Here is an 18,366-nt window from a genome sequence, read left to right on the forward strand (position 1 = left end):
TTTCTACTCCCGTAAAGATTTACAGCCTCAGAAACCCTGTACAGGGTCACTCTGAGTCGGAATCGACTCCACTGTACTTAACAACAACAACAAGAGTGACTGGTGGGTTTGAACTGACAATCTTGTGGTTAGCAGTCCAGTGCTTATCCTACAGTGCCACACCAGTACTATAATACTATAAAAGTATCTAAAATGACACAAACCTACAAGTCTGCAAATAGGGAACCAGAGATATCAACTTAAAATGAAGCCAACTAAAAACCAAAAAGAGAGAACAGTGTAGATACAAAACTTCCAAATGACAAGTAAGTTAAGACTTCAAGATAAAGCAGACTGTTATAAATAGGGAGGGAAATTAATAAATTACAGGGTAACCTCTAAGAAAATTAATACACCTTGACTCAGAATGAAAAAGGACATTTTTAATAACCATTAACACAACAGAAATGAAGAAATTCAAAAGAAAACCCACAAACAAAATTAACTCAGTTCAGAAAATTATGTGGAACAAAGAAACCAGTAGCACCACACACACACAAAAAAAATTAGTAAGTTCAATCAAAAAATGAAAGATACCATCTGACTCTGAGTAGTTTCTGCCTGCTGCTAATAATGAGTCATTATTTGTGGTGTCACAACTTGGCTGTTGCAAATAATATTTTAATTATAAAAATCTAATCGTTTTGTAATAATTTCATTTAGGTACAGATAAACTTCAGGAGACAGAATACCTCATCATGGCTCTGATGCCAATTTGTGATTATGAACACCACATTACTTAACCTCTCTATGTGCCAGTTTCTTATCTCTTAAAATGAAAAAATAACCATCTCACAGGTCTGAGAGAGGGTCAAATGAAATCATTCCCTTGAAAACAATTTTTGAAGCCACGACAGTCTCATTTATGCCCTTCCCTTTAACTATCCCTGTCATTCCTGGAGTCTTTTGCTTGGGAAACAGGGCCACGAGGTTAGTACACAGGCCAGGCCATAAGATCATGGTGCCTGTAGGTTTTCAGGTTTCAGTCCCTTAGAGGTCAGATGGAATGGAGGTGTCACCAGCAGTGGAGGCCCAACCAGCAACTGGATTAGTGGAGTTATTCATGCATCCTAAGAAACAGTGATAGAAATAGATCATCTGTTCCTTCTTTCTTGTTTGTCTCAGTCTGGAAGTTCTACTCAAACCTGTCCACCAAGAATGACCCTGCTGATATTTGACTATGCTGGTGACATAGCTTCTAGCATCACAGCAACATGCAAGCCACCACAGTACGACAAGCTGACAGATGAGTGGTGGGGACAAAATAGTGTAATTAATAGCTATAATATATCCAAATCAAACCCATTGTCATAAAGTCAATTCTAATTCACAGCAACCCTAAAAGATAGACGAGAACTACCCCATAGGGGTTTCAAGGCTGAAATTTGACAGAAGCAGATTGCCACATCTTTCTCCCTTGGGGTGGCTGGTGAGTTTGAACCACCAACCTTTCAGTCAGCAGATGAGTGATGGATCACACTGTACCACCAGGGCTCCTCATATAATTGTTATTGTTGCTAAGTACCCTTGAGTCTGTTTCAACTCATAGTGATCCTGCATAGAGTTTCCAAGACCGTAAATCTTTGTGGGAGCAGAAAGCCTCCAATTTCTACCACAAAGTGGCTGGTGGGCTCAAACCACCAACCTTATGGTTCATAGTCCAATGTGAACCATAATAATCTATATTAATATAGAGTACCCATCACCCAGATTCTATCATTATCAAAATTTCCCAAATTGCTTCCCTTTCTTCCACTTTTAAAAAACACAAATACTTTAAAGCAAATCCTAGATCCCAAATCAATGCACACCACTTACTATAGACAGACTCTACCTTTTATGAGGGGGCTTAAGAAAATTCACAAAAAAATATAATTAAAGGATCATAGAATGTTTCCATGAACTTTTGAAGCCCCTTCACAGTCACTCATTTCTGTGAGCCAGGTTAATGGTAGATGAATGCACTCTCAGGGTGCCAACAATATCAAGTTACTAACTCCAATCTACAGTGAAGTCACCAAGACAAAGGCCACTTTGAGAGACTTCTTCTGGTCTCCAGGATTCCTCGTTCTAAACATGTTTAACAATCCAGATGCCCTCGTTCTCACATGCACACATGTTCACATGTACACACAGAGATAGACAACTACAAGAAAGATAATCTCCTGCATGGTAAAACAGTTTAGTTGTTGTTGTTGTTGTTTAAAACATAATTTGAACCCACTGTCACAATTCTGGTAGGCTATTGAAATAAATAAGGATGGAACACAAAACACAAAGGTAACATTTACACCAGCCAGTTTCCAAAGATTATGAATCCACTGGTATGGAAAGGGTAAATGAGAATACCAGAGAGCTAGGAAAGTACAATCTTGTTGGGAAGGTAAGTGACAATTATAAGGCAGCTACAATAGAGAGTATTTTCTGCCAGGGTCATTGTTATGTCAGGGGAAATTTTTACAGGCTTTAGCTCACTGCTCCCATTCTGTTGTGTCCCTGCCTTCCTCATCACACCTAATAGTTGTGACTTCAGAGAAACTCCTTCCCTATCACTTTCTTCCTCATATCCTCACCGCCCCCACCCAAATGCCTCTCCCACTAAATCACCAGTACCTTAATTTCAAAATCTAGGGACCCATTTCTTTGGTCTAAGGCATTATTTATTTCTTAACACAATGTCTGGTATACAGTGACCTCTTAAGAAATATTGGTTGGTTGGATAAATGGGTGAATGATTAGTGCTTTAAATGGCTGAGTTCTGATATAACTGAAGGACTATTAACTAAAATAGATAACGAATCATAACAATTAGCTGCCCACCCAGGAGTTAAGAAATATTAGTTAAGAATGCAAACTCTCCCCATTCCCTAGACATTTTGCTGTTGTTGTTGTTGTTGTTGTAAAGTGCTGTTGAGCTGGTTCTAACTCATAGAGACCCTGTATAGGGTTTCTGAGGAGCAGCTTGTTGGTGTGAACTGCTGACCTTGTGGTCAGCAGTCTGGTACTTAACCTACAGCACCCAAACATACAAAGAGGGAAATGTCTGAATCAAAAGATGAGCTGAATACACACACATTTTGATGTTACCACCACTTTCTAATTGTGTTACTTTGAACAAATTATTTATAAAATATAATTTATCCTATCTGCAAAATGTGGATAATAGTGTCTATTATGCAGAACTACTTTTGTTGTTGTTATTAAGTGTCATTGAGTCAGTTCTAATTCATAGCTACCTTCTGTATGGTTTCCGAGGAGCAGCTGGTGAATTTGAACCACTGACCTTGCAGTTCAAACTAATCTTGCGATCAAATGTTTATCCTAAAGCACCACACCAGGACTACTGGATTACAAGCTGGTGTGCTAACTGTAAGGCCAGTAGTTTGAAGCTACCAGTTGTTCTGTGGGAGAAAAATGAGGCTTTCTGCTCCCATAAAGATTTACAACCTCAGAAACCTTATACAAGATCGCTATGAGTTGAACCAACACAGTGGCACACAACCACCATTATATATGAGGATTGAATTAAATATTGTACACACTGTTCCTGTAACAGTGACTGGCACATATTAGACTTAACAATACGTAATCATTATTATTACCACTTGGAAGGTTTATTCTGGTAATATTTATCATTAAGAAACTTCTAGAGGAAAGCTAGGAAGTTATGGTTAACTTGTGAAATAGGCAAACTAAACACTTGAATAAAATTAACTTTGGGGAAAAGGGAGCAAGATGGCATTTTTAAGGAGAAATTTGACAAACCAATTTATTGAACTTTTGAGGACGTCTATAGAATGTACTGAGGAGCTCTGGTAGCATAATGGTTACGAATCAGGCTGCTAATCTCACAGCCAGCAGTTCAAAACTACCAGCTGTTCCATGGGAGAAAGGTGAGGGTTTCTGTTCCTGTAAAGATTTACAGCCTCAGAAACCTTGTACACAGTCGCTATGAGTCAGAACTGACTCCACAGCACACAATAACAACAACAACATAGAATGTACTGGTGTGGCACTGCAGGATAATGTACTAGATGGTAAGATCAGTTTGAACCTCAAGGTCAGTGGTTCAAACCCACCAGCTGCTCCTTTGGAAACCCGACTCAACAGCACTTAACAAATAGTATATATGGAAGCCCTGGTGTGGCACTGTGGGTTAATGCTCTGGACTTCAATGTTGGCTTGAACAGCAAGATCGGTGGTTCAACCTCACCAGCCGTTCCTTGTAAACCTTATACAGGTGTATCACTATAGGTTGTAACCAACTCAACGGCACTTAACAACAACAGCGTAGTATGTATGAAGGTAAGTCAAAAATTTTCCGACTTTAGTTATATTAAATAAGGAGCTCTGGTAGCGTAGTGGTTACAAATCAGCCTGTGAACCTCAGGGACAGCAGTTCGAAACTACCAGCTGTTCTGTCGGAGAAAGATGAGGCTTTCTGCTCCCATAAAATTTACAGCCTCGGAAACCCTGTACAGGGTCGCTATGGGTCGGAACCGACTCCACAGCACATAACAGTTATATTAAAACACCTATCCACACTCATGGCTGTAGAACAGACAAGTGACAGTGGCAAATCATTTACAAATCAGTCATGGTTCTGCCTATGAAATAATCCATGACAGACTTGGGTTTCAAAAAGGTTGTGTGAGATGAGATGATTACTGAAAAAACTCAAGGAAGAAAATAAACAGATGATTTAGACATCTGCAAACAAAATTTGGACTGATCCTTAAAGGAAGGCAAATATTTCTTTTTAAAAATTGTTACTGGTGATGAGACATGGATTCATCACTACGAGCCTGAGAGTACATGGCAGAGTATGGAATGGAGACATCCTCATTCGCCAGCAAGAAAAAGTTCAAAAGCAACCATCAGCTGGAAAATTTATGATTACCGTTTTTTGGAATTTTCAAGGGCCAGGAAAAAGAGTGAGCAATCAACAGTGCTCATTACAGTGAGATGTTCACTAAAGAGCTGAAGCCTAAACTTCAGATTAAATACAGAGGACTGTTATCCAAGGGCCATGTAATCTTGCATGGCAATGCATGCCTGCACACCTCTGCCCACACTGTTGACACTCTGCAAAAACTTCATTTTGAGGTGTTAAAGCATCTTCCCTATAGTACTGATCTTGCTCCATCAGACTTTCACTTATTTGGTGCCCTGAAAGCAGCCCTTTGAGGATGAAGATTCACCTCTGATGAAGAGGTGAAGAGAGTGGTGCATTCATGGCTTCCAGGTCAGTCAAAAGCATTTTTAATAAGGGAATACGAAAGCTTGTTAACAGATGGACAAAGTGTATTGAAAAGCAAGGAAATTATGTCGGAAAATGATATATTTGTCTTTTTCTACAAGTTGATTAAAATAAATTCTACAGCCAGAGTGTGAATAATTTTTGACTCACTCTCATAGATAAAGGGGAATTGCTTAATATTATTCATCTAGAGACTTTCAGAGAGTCCTGGTGTAGCGATGTAGATAAGCACTGGACTGCTAACCACAAGATGGGTGGTTCAAACCCACCAGTTGCTCCTTGGAAACCCTATGCAGTGTTGCTATGAATAGGAGCCAACTCAATGACACTTAACAACAAGAGATTTTCAAGGAAACTCTGGTAACACAGTGGGCTAAGTATTGGACTGCTAACTGAAAAGTTGGAGTTTAAACTCACCAGCTGCTCCCTGAGAGAAAGAGAAGACAGTCTGCTTCCATAAAAACCCTATCTGGCAAATCTGCTTTGTCCTAAAGGGTTGTTCACTGTGAACTGGACTTGACTTAACCACAATGAGTTCAGAGACTTTCAGAAAACCTTCTACAGGTTTCTAAAGAAAGGACTAAAAATAAAAGTCACATGAGATTGAAATGTATTGTGATGCAATAAGAACTAGTTTTAAAAGAAAGAAAGAAAGAAAAATGGATGTAACCTGTTGATTCCAGCTGGGAACTAGAGGGTCTAAATGAAAGTTCCTGGGAAGTCAGCAGATATAAAGAAGGTATTATAGTCATATATGTAAATATAGTTTCTCAGAAGAAACAGTGGGGATCTCATCAAGATGGTAGAGTACTGTGCAGTGATGGGAATCTGGGGCAAGTTGTACTTAGGAATCAGGCAGCCAGTTGGCATCAATGAGAGAAAAGATGAAAGACACTCTAATCTAGTAGGGTGACTGGGTCATACCATGCGTGAGGCACATTATCTCACTTCAATAATCACAACCCAATTAAAGGAGTGCTGTTGTAACAGAAAGAAGACCCCAAATTCAGATATATTTTATTGTTGTTAGGTGCCATTGAGTCGGTACCGACCCATAGTGACCTTATGCACAACAGAATAAAACACTGCCCAATCCTGGGCCAGCCTCACTACTCTTGCCACACTTGAGTCCATCGATGCTGCCACTTGACCAATCCATCTTGTTGGTCTTCCTTTTTTTCTCTGACCCTCCAATATCCTTCTCCAGCGACCGGTCTCTCCTGACAATATGTCCAAAGTATGAGACAAGTTTGGCCATCCTGGCCTCCAAGGAGCACTCTGGCTGCACTTCTCCCAAAACAGATCTATTGGTTCTTCTGGTAGCCCATGGCACTTTCAATATTCTCCTCCAACACCATAACTCAAAAGCATCAATTCTTCAATGGTCCTCTTTATTCACTGTCCAGCTTTTGCATGCTTATGAGATTATTGAAAATACCATGGCTTGGGTCAGGCGCACCTTAGTCCTCAAACTGACATCTTTGCTCTTCAACACTTTAAAAAGGCCTTGTGTAGCAGATTTGCCTAATGCAATACATTGTCTGATTTCTTGACTGCTGCTTCTGTGAGTGTTGATAGTTGATCCAAGAAGAATGAAGTCCTTGACAACTTCAATCTTTTCTCCATTGGTAAGACTGTTGGTTATTGGTCCAGTGATGAGGATTTTTGTTTTCTTTACATTGAAATGTAGAGACCCCTTTATTAAGTCTTAAAGAGGACAAAAACCTATCATCAGGTGAGAAGGACCAATAGCATGAGGTCATAATGGTGTCCAAAATATTCACGGCCAAGTAACTTATAGACCACAGAAAACAAAAGGAAATCTTCACAAAATCATGATTGGCAGATCAATTCACCACTATTGCAGGCAGCACTATAGAGACAGGAAAAGGACTGTTATTGGGATATAGACATAATTGCAAATTAGAAAAGCTTGCAAGATTGGTTCTAAGGCCCTCCAACCACCTGCTGACTTGATATTAAGGATATGACTCTTGACCATGTGGCGCTGACATCCCAGCTTCCATTAAAGGCATGTTCAGGCAAGTCCCCTGTTAAGTTAGAGTAGAACTGCTCTGCTCCTTAGGGTTTATGAGACAGTGAATCTTTATGCAAGCAGACTGCTTCATCTTTCTTCTACAGAGCAACTGGTGGATTTTGAACCGCAGACCTTTAAATTAGCAGCCCAGTGCTTAGCCCACTATGTTACCAGGGTTCCTTCTGGCTTGCTAGGGGAGTCTTGAAATCTATTTTCAGACACACTCTGCCTAAGGGCAAAGCTTATGTCACATTGCTGGTCAATGGTCAGAAAGAACCCAAATGGAAGTTGAATTTATGTCATGACTGAAAATGGAGTTAAAGCTGTCATTGTAAACTGTAGCCTTCAGCCAATCAAGTGCTTATCATGCAAACTCTGAGACAGTCCCTACCTCCATTTTACAGATGAAGACACTGAGACTCACAGAGATCTTGTAATCCGCCCTGCTTCCCTCTGTTTGTAAAGTCTGTCACAGGCAAAAGGTCCTGGACAGTAGGCTAAGGTCTGGATGGGCTCCAGTTTCTGAAAGGAAAACTGGCCAAAGTAATATTCATTCATTCAACAAATGCTTGTTGAGTACCTAGCACATGCCAGGCACAGTGCTAGATGCAAAAGAAACAGCAGTAAGTAAAAACAGTTGCCAATTTACGGAGTTTAGAGTCTAACAAGGGAGTTGGAGACAGCCATTTGGGAAATAATGCTACTAAATTACAAAGTGAGGTAAATGCCTTAGCTCTTAGAGTACAGGTATGATATGAACTCATTTAGACTTGGGGTGCATCAGGCCTGAACAGAAAAATTTGTACTTCCAATCAGGTGATCAGACAACTGACAAATGAGTGTTAGCGAGAACCCAAAAGCAAAGTATGCATTTTTCTAGGGTAGCTCTTGAGTTTATTTAGAATTAACTAGGTAAAGTTGTGGTAAAGAACATTCCTTAATGAGGAACCTGCACGTGCAAAGACCTATGGTCAGAGTACAAAACAATGCAAGAATTTTGGGATTGTAGCTCAGAGGGCCCGGGGCAAACTGACCAAACTGGGGCTGGCAAGGACTAGGGAGGGGGTGGAAACACATTCAGGTTTCCATTTTGAAAACATCAAGGTATTTTTAACACTAGTATCCTTGAGTAGTCACAAGAAGAGCCTTCTGGTGGGTTCTGGGGGACCCTGGTACAGTCTAGCTAAATAAGTACAGTTGGACTGTTCAAATATTACTGCCTTCAGAGAAAGTTTGGAAAACCGGGACTTAGTGGAACCAAGTAAAGAGACTGAATCCTGAGTCATCTGTACTAGTAAGGGTCTCATTAATACCTGAATGTGTGAGCTAGAGGAGGGGGTATGCAGAAAACCTCTATCAAGTCCTGTAAATAGTGATGGATCCAGATCAGGGTCAACAAGCCAAATCTAGCCTGCTGCCTGCTTTGTACAACCTACAAATTAACAATGATTTTTACATTTTTTAATTGTTGGGTCGGGGGCGGGGAATCAAAGAACACCAATATTTCAAGTCATGTGAAAATTGTATGAAATTCAAATTTCAGCTTCCGTAGCTAAAGCTTTATTGGAACACAGCCATGCTTTCTTTACTACTGTCTGTATTAGCTTTCATGCTACAGTGGCAGAGGCAAGTAACTGTGACAGTGTGTTGTACACACACACACACCACAAAGTTGGATTCATTTTTTTTACAAAGAATGCTGATTCCTGGGCTAGATAATCAGAGGAACCTATAATTCTAACCATGTGATCAGACAACTGACAATTACACTTTAGTGGGAGCAAATACAAAGCAAAGCATTTGGAGATAAAAATATCCAAACTGCTTATAAAATGAAGGCAGAGTTCTGAGCTATGAAATCAATCTCAGGAAACGGATCTGGGAAGACAAAAGGCAACTAAGTAATATTACATGAAGTCCTGTAAAATCAGCACACAATGTATTAGATGGAGCCTGGGAAATAATCTCAGGAAAACCAGACTAAAATTCAACCTAGGAAATTATACACATATACACATTACACACACACACACACACGTACACTCATGAGAGTAAGTCAGATAGTACTGCTACTAGGGTTCCAGTTCATACGTGCACAGGTTTATTCTAAGCAAAACATGTTTAAACATGTCTCTTCAATTAGTAGATGGCCGCAGGCAAGTTCTCTCAGTTATATACTTGTCTTAGTCCTGTTAGGATGCTTTCAAAAAAGTGGATAATTTTGTACCATGGGAAAAAAAACAATTTTGAGTCAGGGCTAATTATCAGGTTTTTATCAAAACGTAAGCGGACATCACTGAAGTTTTGCAACAAGTTGACAGGAATGCTGTCCCACATTAAACACACTTTTAGATGGATCAAGGAGGTCAGGAAAACTTCAAGGGTGAGTCAAGAGAGGAAAGACAACCTGAATGAATAAATTGTGACTCAAAATGTAGAAATGGGTGAAAGAAGACCACAGAATTATCAGTAATGTAAATAGCTTCTGAAGTTGGGCTCTCACATGGTTAGCCATTTTCAATTTTAAGTAAACATCTTGGCCTCAGTAAGCTCCCAGTTTGTTGTTGTTGTTAAGTGCCGTGGAGTTGATTCCAACCCATAACAACCCTGTACAGGGGTTCCAAGGAGCAGCTGGTGAGCTTGAACCGCAGACCTTGATATTCAAACTGACTTTGCAGTCCAGTGCATTAACCCACAGTGCCACACCAGGACTCCTAATAAACAAGGTAAGCTTACTTCCAGCTTGATGGGTACCAAAGCAATACATGAAGATCAGCTAGCTCAAAGAACTGATCTTTCCATCAATCCTTTAAGCAAAATCAAAGCTAATTAAGATGACTTTATAAAATGAATTGTAACTGCGGACAAGTCTTAGATATTGCAATACAATCCAGAAAACAAGGTCCAATCAAACCAGTGGCTTCTGAGATCTATTGGGTAAATTCAATTTAAGATAGAGAAATCAGCTCAGAAGATTATGGTGACTATTTCTTTGGGATTTTAAAAGGGGTTACGTGTGGCGCTGGTTAATACACTGGACTGCAAAGTCGATTTGGACCACAAGGTTGATGGTTCATACTCACCAGCTGCTCCTCGGAAACCTTATACGGGGTCACTATGGATTGGTACTGACAAGGCAGCACTTAACAATCTTGATAGACTTACTCAAAGAACACAGGACAATAATGCAAGTTTAATATAAAGAAGTTTTAGGGAAACTGAAAACTGCATTGGTAATAAAAAGGAAAATTGCACCAAGAAACTTTTTTTCCCCTGACGAAAATGGACCTGTTCATTCTTTGAAGGTAGAAAAGGATGTCCTATGTGAATTTCATTGATAAACCTTATCCCATCCACTCTACAGCCCTGATCTTCCCCTTAAGACTTCCTTTGTTCCCCAAACGCAAAGAACATTGAAAAGGAACACAATCTGAGTCCTTCAAGGATGCCAAAGTTGCCGTTTTGACCTGGTATAAATGGAAATATATAGAGATCTTCAGTTAAGGGATAAAGCAGTGGACATACCACTGTCAGAAGTGTCTGAATCTTCTGGAACCTAGGTCAAGAAACAATAGCTTCACATTTTGATATTTTTGCTTAACAAAAGGTTCTATGATTTTGTAGTAATAGTTTTTTCCCTTCCTTGCATATGCACATATATACTTTCATTTAAAAAAAAATAGATAGATAGATAGATAAGATAGGAATATCAACAGTCTGCATGAAAAAATCAAGAGAAAAATTGGTGATAAAAATTAAGAATTTGTGATGTGCATGCAGGACTATTGGGATATCGTCTGACTCAACACTATATAGCTCCAGTGTCTAGTTTAATGTCTGGCAAATGAGAGGCATTCAAATGTTTGTTAGAAAGAAAGAAGGAATGACAGGGAGAGGCAATTGGGCAGAATTCACAGAAACAAGGGTGTTTAATATGAAAACATGAAGGCTGAGCAGGAATTAGCAGATGATGAGGAAGGGTATCTCTGCAGGGAAGCAGGGGAGTAGGGGTAAGGAAAAGTCATCAGGTCTGGACCCAAAGACGAATTACCCAGTAAGGTAAGGACAGGTTTACTTGTGTTTATTCACTAATTTGTAGTGAATGGTTTCACACTACAAATTAGTAAATAAGCACAAGTAAGTCCTTGCTTACTAGGTACTTCATCCCTGTCAGGAACTGTAAATTTAATAAGAAGTTTTCATTCTGTGGGAAGGTGCTGTGGAATTGGGAAACAGATGCCAGCCATACCTAGAAGAGGAATCTTTGATGTGGTAAAAGATAAAGTGAAATTGTTCACTACAATATGAGTAAACCCATGCTTACCTTGCTTATTAGGTACCTGACACCACTTGGACCCACTATCACTTAACACTCCCAGTCACCTTTGCTCTAGCTCGAAGGTGGTTTCTCATATCATCAGTCTTGTGAAAGAGCCATCCAGAGGCAAAAGGAAAAAGCATCCCTCAGGACAATTAAGGCATCAACCACAAGGGTAATTTACTCACTCTCTGAGGGCATTTGTTTAGCAACATTGATTTCCCCAGGCTGGTCCTCAGGAGCAGTTTCCATACCTGCAAAGCTACAGAACTGAACTGGGACATTGGCTCTAACAGGACCCAGGTGCGGTGGTGGCCCTGCCCGGGTGTGGCTGACCTCTCTCCTGGACAGCTCTAAATCTGTTCCATTCCAGTGTAACAGAAGTCATGTCCAAAAAGCTCTCTCAGAACAGCAGTTCAGTGTTTTACAGGACCCTAAAGAAACAAGATGTCTCCCAGTAAGATTCTCTCTCCATACTCAGCAAGGACTCCCCTAGGTAGAATTCATTGTTCTGTAAATTACACCTGTCCTGGTAAACTCAAAGGTCCATGTGCTGAGAATACCCTCAGCCACAAGCAAACCAGGCCAGCTGATCACCTGCAATCACCCAAACAGCTTTTCCATTGACAGTGGGCCTCTTCTTTTGTTGTTGTTACCCCACCCCCAGGCCTCACTGAGGCCTGCCTGAGAGTTTCTGCTGCCTCAAACCTGTAACTCGGAATATTCAGAAGGGGCAGTGTGGACTGAGTGGATCATTGGAGACAGGAGCAGAGGAGATCAGGCGACTAGAAAGAAAAGGGTTCCCAAGGAACTTCCTTTGTTGGAACTTGGACCTAAAACTCTGGTCTTTTAATTAGTATATGTATTTCAATGGATACAATGGGGATTAAAGACCACAAAGAATCAGAGAAAGTTTTCAACATTTATGTTGTTGGGAACTAAGGGAAAACTATTCCAAGGGAGGCTGCTTTAAACCCTATTTGTAAATTAGCAGGTTGCAGAACACAAATTATTTGAATATATACAACAAAGAGTGGAAACCTTGGTTGGCCCGTATAAAACAGCTTTAATAATGACAGTAATTTATATCTAATTATTGTGTGGCATAGTGATTATAAGACATTATTGTGTTGTGTAAATCATACACCAAGATCTTTGTGATTAGGGTTCTAAATTCTGCTCACTCGTGTGCATTTCTGTAATCAGTTTAAAACCATTAAAGGTGATTCTGATTTGGCTTAGTCTTGTTTTTTTCGCTTCAAGGACTATGGGGAATTAATTAAACAGCAGGTGAACTTGTTACATGTGATTCTTAGAGGACCAACGTACAGATACTTAAAAAAATTAATACCAGCTTTATTTATAAAGGAATTCAGGGGACAGCTCAAAGCACTTTGCAGATTTTAATCTAGTTAATCTCATGACAACCCTGGGAGGCAATTCTTACACAATGGCTTTCATTGTTTGAAGCCATCAGTTGTTAAAGGCCACAAAAAAGTCCCTTTTTTGTCTGCAATTGCTTCTCTGTCCTGCCTTAATTCATAAACATTATAATGTTCTTTGAAATAGGTCTAGTATAAAATACAAACCATTGTTGTTGTTGTTGTTGTTATATGGCACTGAGTCGGTTCTGAGTCTTGGTGACCCTATGCATAGCTAAATGAAACACTGCCTGGTCCTGCACTATCCTCACTATTGTTATGTCTGAACCCATTGCTGATGCCACTGTGCTAATCCATCTAGTTGGGAGTCTTCCTCTTTTTCATTGACCCTCGACTTTACCAAGCTGATGTCCTTCTCCAGGGACTGATTCCTCCTGATAATGAGTATAAGGAGACAAAGTCTCCACATTCTGGCTTCTGGGGAGTAATTTGGCTGTACTTCCTCCACCATAGACTTATTTGTTCATCTGGCAGTTTGTGCACTTTTACTATTCATCTCCAACATCATAACTCAAATGCATCAATTCTTCTGCAATCTTCCTTATTCACTGTCCAACTTTTACATGCATATGAGACTATTAAAAACACCATTCTTGGTTCCAGCTCATCTTAGTCCTCAAGCTGACATCTTTGCTCTTCAACACTCTAAAGAGTCTTGCGCAGCAGATTTGCCAAGTGTAATAGGTCATTTGATTTTTTGATGCTTACATGAAGGTTGATAGTGGATCCAAGAAAGATGAAGTCTTTCACAACTTCAATTGTTTCTCCATTTATCATTATGCTATTTTTATTGGTCCATTAGTGTACTTAATAATTACCACTGAGACAATTAACACTAAGAATTTCTTAGAAAGGATTTAACACACTAGTCTAAAGAAATAGAAGTGTCATGTTAGAGGTGAATTTAAAGTTATTTCATATTTTAATCCATGAGTACTTTCAGGATTCCTGCTAAACGATGACATTAGGTACCATGGATTAAAATCAAATAGCATAGGATATAAATGAAGTGGAGTTCTGGTATGGAGCCATAGGGTAAGCAACAGACCACAGGTGGGTGGTTCAATTCACCAGTCGTTCCTCGGAAACCCTATACAGGGTCACTATGAGTCAGATCCAATTCAACTGTACTTAACAACAACAACAATAAATGATGTGAATTTGTTATTTGCCATCAAGTTGGTTCCTACTCATAGTGATCCCATGTGACAGAGCAGAACTGCCTCATCGGGTTTTCTAAGCTGTACTTTTTAGGGGAGCAGATTGTCAAGTCCGTCTCCCATGGAGCAACCTTTCAGTTCACAGCTGAGCGGCTAACTGCTGTGTGCCACCAGAGCTCCCTAAATAAAGGAGCATTGCCACTAATCTGGGTAGTAGTGACTTAAAGTTATAAAGGAATCAGGATGCCTCCTTAGTAAGTCACGGGCTGGTGCTTAACAATCCTAAAACAGACATGTAGTTGAGTATCAACGACCAGCATTTGTGTACACCCTTGCTTTGTATAGAATTACCATTTTCTATAGTAAAGTAAGCAAGGGAATGCTTCCCTATGAAGTTGTTAATGTTGTTAAGTGCCGTTGAGTTGGTTGCAACCCTGTATAGGGTTTCCGAGGAACAGCTGGAGAGCTTGAACCACGGACCTTGCGGTTCAAAGTGACTTTGCAGTCCAGTGCATTAACCAACAGCACCGCAAGGACAAATGCTATTTTCTAAATTTCCACAGATGAGAAAATAGACTTAACCAATATTTTGCTGTCTGCTCTAGAAAATGGCTGGCAAAATTAAAAGCTGAGCCATGTTTGTCAAGCTCTCATGTAGTAGTCTTGTCTGAGATAAAGCACTCAGGCTGAAAGGGGTCTTCAATTCCAAAGCTGGCCTTCCACTCTTCAAGCTACTTCAGTCTACTTCCAGCCTCAGAGTCCAGGGCTGGTAAGCTTACTTCCTACACCGCCTGGCCTACCTGGGACCTCATAGTTTCTAATTTCAACCAGACATGGTTGGATAAATCCAGTAGCAATGATTAAAAGTAAGGAAAAAGAAAAACAAAGGTATAAAAACAATAAAGTTGATGGAGAGTAGCTTTTGGCTCACAGGTCAGTTTGCGTGGCAGGATAGATAGGCTTCCAGGCCAGGGATCTTCTCTGTTTCTATCCTTGAGCCCTTCTTTTATCTATTTTCCGGTCCTTCTACTTTTCCCCTGAAGGAGGGTTAAACTGAAAAACTGCAACCTCTCTATTAAATTGGAACGCATAGGAGTTTAAAGACATACTCACATTGCTGAGTATCATATCACTAAACCCTTCTTAGTATTTATCCAATACTTGTTTTCACCCCCTCCTGAAAAGGGCACCATTTTACAAACTTTCTATGGAAACCTCCTACAGCCACATGCTCCAATGAACACAGAAGTTCTCAGGATGGGGAAAATACATTTGAACCTGTCAACTAACTGGCAACTCTTTCCATTTGTTTGATTTTTAAAGTTTCTTCTTCCGCTGTCCCTTCATTTCCAAGGGGATTCTCTGGGATAATGCCGAGATCTCAGGGTGTTAACAAATTTCTGTTATATGAAACATGGGTCTCTCTTAGCATGCCTCAAGGATCCTAGATGCTTTTCTGCGGATCGTTTTATTTGTGCGCAGAAAGTAACTGAGGAAGGCAGCGTAGCATATTGGCTAAGAGCTGGAACTGAGTTCCTAATCTACTACTTGGGAGTTGTATGACTCGGCCCAGTTTGCTTTAATTTCTGAGCCTACACGTCTTCATCTACTTGAAAAATAATATTAGCTGCTACTGACTGATCACTTGCAATGTGCCACAATTAATGTATGCCGAGTACTAGTGTGGCACCTTGTGTTAATGCCCTGGACTACAAGGTCAGTTTGAGCTGCAAGGTTGGTGGTTCAAGCACACCAGCTGCTCCTCAGAAATCCTACACAGGGTCATTACGAGTCAGAACTGACTTGATGGCATTTAACAACAGCAACAAGTTTTACATGTGTTATCTCCTTCAATCCTCATCAGAGGCCTATGGAATGAATGGGTACTGTTATCATCCCCATTTTATAGGTAAGAGAATTCATACACAGAAAGGTTAATAATTTGTGAGAGATCAGAGATCATAACTAGTAAATGGTGAAGCAGGATTCAAACACAAATTGTCTTACTCCAAAGCCCAGACTATTAATCACGACTTTCTTCACAGTGATATCATAAGAATGACATAAGCCCATCTAAATCAGATCCCCTGCAGAGTGGTTGACACATTACTAAATCTTACGTAAATGTTAATTGTATTGTTTTTAGGACTGTCATTTATTCCAAGAAATTCCTGGGGCAGAAAGCAGGTTTTAATATGATACCAGTGTCTATTCTAGACATCTGCCCCAAGCTGTAAATCTTACAATTGAACTGACAGGCTTCTGCTAGTAAACTAAACAATCTACATATTATGGGTTGTCTTGTTGAAAGATGAACTGAATGGTTAGCAACTTTGTGCCTTTGTATGAAGCCTCTTATAAGACAGTGGCAGGCTGAGTATTAGCTGGCAGAATTGCAGAAGTACTCAGATTATAAATGGGTCATGTTTCAAATATTTATTTATCTATTGTTATAAATTCTGAATACACAGAACTAAAGTTACATATGGTGATTATATTCCCAGTCAATTCACAAACATCTACTTACTAAATCTAACTGAAAAGGCAATGGTAAAAACCATGCCACTACGTCAGTGGCAAGTCTAGGAACAAGACTATGTGATAAAAGAAGAAGAAAAGTGTCTTTCCTGGTAGACAGATTTAATTAAGTGTATTAATACTCTACTGCTGTGTGACAAATCACCCTCCCTCCCAAAAAAAAAAAAAACAGCTTAAAATATTAACTATTTATTATTCCATATAATCTCTGTGGATCATCTGGCAGTCACTCAGCTGGGTGATTTGCATTAAGTAAGGACTCTCATGAGGTTGACAATCAACACCAGCCTGGACTAGTCATGTGAATGTTAGAATGGCACTGAGGGGATCCCTTTCCAATAGGACTCACTCACATAGCAATTGGCAGGTGGCTTTAGTTCCTCACTGGCCAATGGGGAAGTTCTCAGTTCCCAGTCACTTGGGTCCTTTCAGGGGCTGCTTGAACGTGCTCACAAAATGGTAGCTGGTTCCCCCAGTGCTAGTGATCCAAGAGAGAGAACAAGGAGAAATCTGCAGTGCCTTTTTATAACCTAGTCTTGTAAATCACCGTGTCACTCTAACCACATTCTTTTATGAAGTGCAAGCCACACTCTATCTGAGGGGAATTACATCCACCTCTTGAAGGCCGGAGTATCACAGTACTTGTGGACATAGTTAAAATCACTATGTAGGGTTTTAGGTGACCTTTCATTTCTCTCTCCAGCTACCCAGTAATACAAAGTAATAACTACAATAAAGCTTGCTCAAATAGCAAAACAATCACTACTCCTGCTTCAAATTTTCTTGAAAACACTTGTCCCCTTTGCTTAAATGTTACAATCACACTCTTTGCATCATTTACTTCTAGTTCTCATTAGTAGAATTCTAGGTGAAATTAGAAACAACTACGACAAGAGCTTATTCTCAAGATAGGTGGACTAAGATACTAGTAATTAGGAAAGGCACTTCCAATAAAATTTTCCCCTTCAGCTGATCATGATCAGAGTGCCTTAGAATTGAATAGTCTGGTAATAGTCTTCCCTTCTCAGTCTTAGGAACCATGGGGTCTCTGATCCAGGTTTCCTAACATGATTCCCATACTGCAGTTCTGTAGAAATAGGGTGGGCATTCAAAACTAAGGGACTGTCCAAAAACAGGTGGCCTGAATCACAGAAGATTCTAAAGTGCCATCTGAATCTTCAGAGGAAAATGTTTCATGTGACTTTTCACCTCCCCCCCACCTTTTTTACTTGAAATTTGTTAGTCCATATAAACTGTTGTCAAAATACAATATTCGTAACACTGGATAAACAAGAGTTTGGACTCTATGTAGAAGTTAGAAAGTTGACCAGTAAGATGTGTTCTTTTGATTGTATTTTTGCTTGTTTGCAACCTTATTCGAGTCTTAGCCCCATTTTAAAAAATGATGAAAACTTAGGGACTTACCTCAAAAAAAATATGTACGCATACATACCCACATAATTTTGCACTTACGTTTAAGGCTTTCGAACTCCCTAAAGCCTGCCCAGGGACTCTAAGTTAAGATTTTCCAAAAATTTCATTTTGCCACTAACTTAGATTTGAATCATAAA

This window comes from Chrysochloris asiatica, unplaced genomic scaffold (assembly GCF_000296735.1).
Source record: "Chrysochloris asiatica unplaced genomic scaffold, ChrAsi1.0 scaffold00004, whole genome shotgun sequence".
Classification (NCBI taxonomy): Eukaryota; Metazoa; Chordata; class Mammalia; order Afrosoricida; family Chrysochloridae; genus Chrysochloris; species Chrysochloris asiatica.